Raw genomic sequence first — 8,727 nt, forward strand, 5'->3', positions numbered from 1 at the left:
AATCTTGCATGTATCCGTACTTAGGTTTTTTCGACGGATAAGAAAACTTGCGCTATAATTAATCATTGATTCAAGGAGTATGATGAAACAGCTGACTGACGAAAAAGGCTAAAACACTGGACGACTTTTGAAATTCATTCTTTCCCGCCAAAAGGTCCGCGTTGAACTGCCCACCTGCACTTGCGAAAACGCAAGCACCAAGCTGGCCTATTAACGAAAAAAAACAAAACCGCTGTTTTACAGTTCAGAAGTCTTGTTGATGCAAAAATATGGCATATAAGTGAACTATTCTTTGTTTCCTGGCACTTGAAGCCTTTCATTTCTTTCAATACAGAACAAAGGATAAATAAACCAATTAAGAGCCGCAAGGCGTAGTCTTACAAGGGCCCTCGCTTAGCCGTGGTCATGACATCACGTGGGTATACGGTTTATACGGATGAGTTTGCAGAGAGCAATAACTTAAGAATCATGAATACCTTCTTCAGCAAACGGAAGAACCGGAAATGGTGAATGATACGCAGGACACAATTTCCTTTCAGGGAGCTTTTAGAAGGATGAAGAGAGAGAGAGAAAAAAAAAAGCGGGGGGGGGGGGGGGGGGGGGGGCTTGAGAAGAGATGGCCACAAAACGTTGTTCCGCGGCGACATCGTAGTGCACGCTCTTCTCTGCATAGCATGGCTGCAGTGGGTGCTGCATACAATTCAGACGTGTCTCCAAAAAATTTACTCTCAGTAAATCAGCCTTCAAGAACCAGAAAAATATTGTAACTAACCGAAAGTTCCAATTATCGAATGAGCTTGGAAAAATGGCTGAAAACTGTTTATGCCAGTAATTTCATCTAATGAACACTCGATTATGATGGCTGCCTACATTTGAGATGAAACCCAAAAGCGAATGACGAATTCTTCCGATTTGTTCAAGTGCTTTATTTTGAACAAACTATCGGGAACGTTGAAACAGTGCTTCAAAATTGTGAAGCATCCTCTGCCCTTTTTGCCGTGCGACGCAGCTGCATTAGTGTCTCTTCACAAACCCGCTCCGTCGAATTTAGAGGATGCTTCACCGCATAGTTGGCGCGGCGAAGCATCGTGGTGAAGCGCGCTTGCCAACGCGCACGCCAGATCGCTGCCGCGGGTTGTCGCGACGTTAAAGAAAGTGAAACCGAAACTTCGTGGCTGAGCCGACTGAGCTGCCTTTCGAGATAAAGGGGAGCTTCCGATAGAAGCCATGACTACCATAGCGATCACGGAGTGCGTGGCCACCAATCATCAATGCGATTGAGGTCCGCGGGAAGGTCAATTTCGGTTATCGCAGGCTGCGGGTCGTACCTTGGCGCGATTCCCCGTCCGAATTAAGCGGAGCGAGACGGCCGATTGTTCGAATTAACGAGCGTCCAATGCCATAGACTTCAATGGGCGTCGGCCGCGCTCCTAGATTGAATTACCAGAATTTTCGAATAGAGGAAGGGGGAGGAGATTTTGATGTTTTACTGTTTTACCTGTCTATCGCAGCGTCGGGAAGGAATCTTGATAATGGCTTCAAGTTTGGAGGTGCGAATCGAAGCTGTCGGGAGCCGGCAGAGGAGTGCAGCTAGGTGCAGCGGTTCTTTTAGCAATGGGAGACGTGCATCGCGGATAAATATTATTCAAGATTTTGCAATGACATTCATTCCTTCGCAAAAAACAGGAAGGCATTCATGTTGCGTTGTGGAATGCCCCAACAGTTGTGTGCAAAACGAAGATTCAAGAAACGCAGTGAAATGTTGCCGCTTCCTTGGCGACTGCTATGAGAAAAAAAAAAGAGGTACGAATCGTGGAAAACTGCGGTCAGCAGTGTCATGTAAGCGTCTCCTGTACGAGTAATCGTAGTCGTGCTTCTGGACTGGTTCAAAGGCTGCCCTTCTAAAACAAAACCTTTCCTAGCCTACAAAAAAAAAAAAAAAAAAAAAAAAAAAAACAGCAACAAAAACCCGACTCGCTCGCTGCTTTTCAGCCATGTTACACTTAACGTTAAATATAAAAATGCCGCATATAATTAGCAGGATGGGATTTTAGCTAGTTTGGATCTGTGCATTCCAAATTAAAAGCACAAGTACTGAAACACAGAAGAAGAAACGACAAGGTTCCAACGATATGTGCGCATAGCTTTTCGTTTTCCTTGGTGTTCCTCAATTCACAAAGACGCCTGGCACCAGCTTTCCGCTGCAGTTAGGGCCCCTCATAGCGCCAGATTGCTAGCTTTGTCAGCAAAGCCGGCCGGGATTATCGAAATCATCGACGTCTGATGATTTACGCGGGCTTACGTACAGGCCAACGTTCTTAGAATAGAGTTGGTACAGGCGGACGCATTTTAAGGATATGTAATAACGAATCATAAACCGACCATTCCTTATCATCAATATCTGTGCCAAGGCTACTTGTTTGTTCAGGCGCTAGTTTTAAGCTTTTCCCGCTTAAATTCACGTTTGCAAGTCGACAACACCTCTAGTTACATTGCGATGCTTCCGGAGAAAACGATCGTTTTTACATGTGCTGGTGCAATATAGGTCTACACTGAAAGCCTATTTTATAAATATACAAAAAAGACTACTTGCATCACATTGCATCAGTTACGACAAAGGCATACATTTTTGCAGTGCGCGGTTGTTTAAACTGTATTCAGATACTGAAGCACTGAAGCTATAACAATATACTGAAGCTCCTCAGCCATCGTCACAGCGTGACGTCGCGCAACACACGATTGGCGAGTCTTATTGCACTCTTATCCAAATATTCTCGTATTTTCGCGCATGCGCAGAGCGGAAGGTCGCATGCTGGATAATGTCTCGTATTAAACCTTGACGCACTGAAGCTCCTCAGCCGTCGTCACAGTGTGACGTCACGCACCACCACGCGATTGGCTCGTGATAAATACGACGAATAACAGAAAATAGCATACGGTCGCGAATATGATTCGGACCCACGTCGAAGCGTGCAGGTCAGCTTCCATGACCGCTACATCAGGTAACTAAGCCATCGCCGCAGTTGTTTAACGTCGAATTTGTTTAACAGCCACTTTACCACGCTCCTCAACGCGACGCTCCACGTGACCGGCGTCTCTGTCGAGAACAGACTGCGCGCGCATGCAAGAGAGAGAGAGAGAGAGAGAGAGCGGTGCTTCCAGGCGAACCTCAATGTCCGGTTAACGCGAACCTCTTCGACGTAACATGCGTGCCACCCGTGAGACAACCCTGGGCGTCTCGCACAGGGGCAAGAGCAATCGGGAATTTTCTCTGGCGGCAAGGTCAGAGGTCCGCTGCGGTGTGTGCATTTGTAGGCTGTTATGAAAGAGAAGCGCTGGATGCGGCGAAGCGCGTTCTCACAGGATTCAAGGCTCGTGCGTCAGGCAGAGGTGCACGTAATGTCGGCCGTGGAAGCTGGATGCTGCAGAATGTGTATGCGTAGAGCTGGAAGTGCACGGAGGAACTATGCCGGAGACGGCTGGTCCCACCCTAAGGCATGAACATCACTCCTATTGGAACAACCGGATGCTTTGTTTAACGATGCTGTTTATGAGGAGTCTTGAGGGATTTCAAGACGAGAGAAAGAGTTGCAATAAACGATCAGTAACTCAGTCCCGGGACTCCGGGCAATTTTTCAGGGTGCCCGGCAGGCACGCATCGACAACCCGTCGGTCAGCGCGTCAGACAACGGCGCCATTGCCTCTCTCGACGAACACGGTGGGTGACAGCATGGTGAGAGCTAGGAAGGTGGCTTCGAAACGGAACTCTTTCTCGCGCGTCGCCCTCCCCATAATCTTCCGTAAGCGCCTAAGTCAGTCTCAAAGCAAAAACATGCGAACATTTGCACATGCAGTCCAATATGTAGAGATCCTATCCTCCTCTATATGCATGCCACGATATGGAGCGATTGCTCTGAAAGGACTCGATACAATGTTGATGCATCATTTGATGTCGGGAAGACGATGCAGGCAGTTGGATGCTTGCGCATAGGACAGTGGATGCACATATCACGACCAAATGTAATGAGAGTGCGCTGAGAAATTAGCCGAAGTGTCTGGGAAAAAATGAAGCGAAATAACAAGCCCAATGATGGATGCCGATGTTCTCCTCTGCAGTGTCTTGTGTATAATTCCATCACAGGCCTAACGAAGCTTGATGCCCCCCCCCCTCCCGCGCACGCACATTTACACACGCACACACACACACACACACACACACACACACACACACACACACACACACACACACACACACACACACACACACACACACACACACACACACACACACACACACACACACACACACACACACACACACACACACACACACACACACACACACACACACACACACACACACACACACACACACACACACACACACATATATATGAGAGAGGATTTATTCTCAAACGGAGCTATTTCGCGTGTATTTGGGATCGTGTACAGGGATCGACATAGTCCCGAGTGGTGACGACAGATCAGCGTTCCTAAAACCCACGCTGGCTTCCAATTTCTCTCTGGAGTCAATTCCAGTTTAAATGGGATCATCTCAACACCTCTTAAGGGGATGTGGCTAGCAGGCTGACTGCTGGACGCGTCGCCAGTGTACAGGGTGTCAATTTCGAACCTGTCAAGCGTGACACCATTTGGCTAGCGCATTATCTATATACTTGCAGCGTCCACGTGATGAGCAGGCCTCATGGTTCATGTGAGCAATGTTGGCGTTTGTAGTACAAAATCATACAAGACGGTAAACGTAGTTGTGCCGCTAAAAAAGGGGGCTGGCAGAAGTGGAAGGTTGCTGATCGCAAGGCCATCTCCGCACGAGTAATTTTATTGCTAGCACAAGAAAGACAGAGGACAAAAGATATCCTCGCCTGATGCATGACGGATTAAAAAAATAATAAAAAAGAAAACAAACAAACACTTAGAGATACTAATACCTCGTAAACTCATATCAGAAGTCAGCCGATTGCTCAGTGCAACGATGACGTCCCGATGGTGTCCTCTCCTTCAGAGCTGATGTAACTAATGAATAACGAGGGTAATCCACCGCCCGTTAGGTATAGAGCGTACCCAAATGTGCGAATGTGGTTCGACACGAGTTAAGCGCTTCACGCTCATAGGTAGCTTCGGTGGCGAATGCATTTCTGACCCGTAAAAGAACCTGAAAAACACAAGCAGGTCCCTAAACCGTCACAACTGTCACATCTGTTCAAGCCTGAAGTGCAAATTTGCTACACCAATCATGCACGCTCAACTCCACAGCAGAGAAAGCATGTATGGATGGATATTGATAGCGCAGACAGCGGAGGTAAAACGACTGTGAGCGATTTGATGCGGATGAAGAGAGTGGCATTGAAATGATGTCATACGCGGTCAAAGGATTTAAAGCATCAGCACCTACTATGGTTTACGTTATGGTCAAACCAGATGGCCTGAAACTGCGTGTCATTTCTGGTCGCTTGATTGCATGATAGTGCATCTAGAAGCAGCTCAACCTCGTCATTCGGCAAAAAGCACAGAAAATGACTAGCCCCACATAACTGAAGAGTGCTATTACTCCTTGCGAACATAAGGCCAGCTCCTTTCTATTCGATGGAGGCGAAAAGCAAGGCGCCCGTGTGCTGTACGATGTCAGTGCACGTTAAAGAACCCCAGGTGGTCGAAATTTCCGGAGTCCTCCACTACGGCGTCTCTCGTAGCCTGAGTCGCTTTGGGACGTTAAACTCCACAAACCAAACCACGAACCAACCAATCTTTCTATTTCGCGAGCTAGAACATGGAAACAGTACACTGCGCCGTCATGAGCATCTTAAGAATCGACGCGATTTCATCTCGATGCATTAAAACTCTTTTCAGCGGGGCGAGTCGCTCCAAGCAACGGGAGCATTCAACCCCGTGAATATTTGACCGCAGCACTAGTTAAAAGCTCCTAAGTGCGTCCTTTTACTGCGTAAGCATTAAGAGCGATATACCTAACCATTACGAAGAAAGCAAGACGTCTAGTCGGGGACGAACGTGAAAATGAAAGAGAAACACCGACTAAAGAAAAAGAAAATAATAATGGTCCCGTGTGTTTCTAAACGCCAAGGACATTTCTTCAGTAGTCGGCATTTAGCCTTCATTTCAAGCCTTTAAAATACCGGCGTGCCTGTGCTTGGCCACCGAATGAAGCCTGAAAATGAAGTGCGAGAAGACGAGGGACTATTTACATCGGCGGAAGGGCGGGCGCAGAGGACGGCACCAAGAAAGTTGGAGAAACGGAGTGCGATTCCCAAAGCGAGCAAGCATCATCGGCTGATGCGCCAAGGCGAAATGTGTATTCTGCAAAGTATATAATGACATAAAAAAAGAAAAAGAGAATTGCCACCAGGTAAATTCTTTTCTTCAAACGGTGCACTGTCAGCTCCGGGCAGCAAGTTCTTGCCGTTCGTTTACCTTGAGCATGTTGCTTTCTTCCTCCATGCCTCGAGCGCAGTGAAAATTATTAGTGTTCGTCTGCGCTTCCGTTCTTTCTTTCTTTCTTTCTTCTTCTTTTTTTTTTTTTTTTTTTCTGGCCGCATCGATATTGTACATGTACATGAATAAAAGAAAAAGTTCAGTTAACAGCGCGTCTGGGGACCCTTGAAATGTCACTTTTTACTACGGCTGAGGGGCAGCTGCATGGATGTGTAGTAAAGTGTACCGGAATCTGATACTTTCGTTTCACGTTTTACTAGGCCGAAAGCAGCGAGAAAAACATTAGGAGAAACAAAAATAATGGCACATCAGTCGCAGCAGGGCGTTCAAACAGTTCAAGCTGCGAGCGCTTAAAACCGACACGAGTCGTTTTTTTTTTTTTTCTTTTCCAAGTTTCAACAAGCCTAGCTACAAGCGCCAGCGCATTTCCTCATGCTCCAAGACTCTAAAGGTCGCACTGACAAGCACTTATAGTAAATACAAACTCATGCTCTTGTTTTATTGTAGTAATTTCCGAAGTAAGACCGAATTTCGTTTCTGGTGTTGTTATTGACCCTCACCTAAAATTCCATTATCATATAACGGAAACTTGCAAGAAAATTTCATTTGGGTTACGCGCACTAATCAAAGCCCGATCCTTTTTCCCAATCCACACGTTACTATCACTTTACTACGCTTTCGTCCACAGACACTTAAACTACGGCATCTCATCCTGGGGTAACGTCTATCATGTTCATATTTGGCCATTAATAAAACTGCAAAAGCAAGCCATACGCATCATAACCTCCTCCCCTCGAATGTCACCGTCGCATATTTTGTTCATGAATTTAAATTTTCTACCCCTCTCGATTCTTCACCATCAGCTCCCATTTAGCATTTTTCCTCCCGGCACGATCAAAAACAACAGCGTTACACGGTTCGCTCTACGTAATAATTTTCTACTACCTAAGGTCAGTACTAACTACGGGAAACAAGGCCTTCAATTTTCGTCCATATCATTTTGAAATTCCTTGAATTTCGACATTAAGCAAACTAATACAATTTCTTTGTTCAAGTTGAAATTAAAAATTTTTCTTCTTAATTTGTGATTTCTTTATCTTTTGTGTCGCGGAATTCGTAAGTGTTCTTGTAGTTTTTTCTGTATTCTATTTTTGTATCTATATCTGCCGGCATTGCACTCTTTACTATGGATTTCGTTATTTATTTTCAGTGTTGCTTCATAAATTTTCTTACAATAATATTATTCTTTATGTTGCCTATCGAAATCTATTACCATGGGAGGTCCCACCTGCGGTCTTGTACCATGGGATCTCTCGCTATATATTCTTGTACGTTTTTTTTTATTATTATTCGATAATAAACTTCAACGTCAAAGTCGTGAGCGTGCATCAGAGCTGGGGAAAGAATCAATAAGTTGCACGCCGAATTTGTCACAAATTTTCTCAACTTTTCCTGACAAAAACTAGTAAAGTCTAAGAGGTGCGCACTGTTGATTTGCAGTAACCATGCTGAACCTGCTGAACAAATTTTCGCCATTCCTGCTCTTCTTATTTGTGCACTGTTATGAATGATTGATATGTAATTTTTACTGATGCACAATTTCCTTATTTCCGTGCCGCATGGCCACTATGTAGGAATAATTTTGCAATATGTCATGCTGGTGCTATGCTTACATCAAATCCCTTTAATTGATGCTGATATCACACGCCCTTCTGGTTGTGGGTGCAATTGTGCTTTTTGAAAAGCCGCGCACCTTCAACAAGAACAGAGCAGAATAGAATAATGTGAATGCAGGGGAAACGCACTCAATGTATTTTTGCACTGCATGAAAAATAAAAGGGCCGAAGGCACAGGCTGCGGCTCCAGATAATGCTACTGCACTGGTAACTTCACTCGCAATAAGAGCTACACTGTGCAGAACAATACATGCAATTTATTTATGCAGTTTTTTTACTGCTTTAAGAAACACAAACTGCATGCCATGCCAGACGTCCGCATGTCCACGTTTTCATCGCACCAGTGCTACTCCAGCCATGTTAAACGATGTGGGCCGCTATGGGCACAATATATTTACATTTATGCTGCGTTGCTGTTCTCTTTAGGAGATACACGACTCTCTTTGGTACATGGATAACGAGGACGACTATATAGAGGCAACGATGTGAGTGAGGAGGAGACAGTAGCCAGTTGATAAGGGGCTATATTGAGGAACAGGATTTAGCAAGGGCTGCCGAAGGGGTTGGGGATGCAAGCATGGGA

This window comes from Amblyomma maculatum, chromosome 4, assembly GCF_055883805.1.
Source record: "Amblyomma maculatum isolate TAMU_Amacu chromosome 4, ASM5588380v1, whole genome shotgun sequence".
NCBI classification, from domain to species: Eukaryota; Metazoa; Arthropoda; class Arachnida; order Ixodida; family Ixodidae; genus Amblyomma; species Amblyomma maculatum.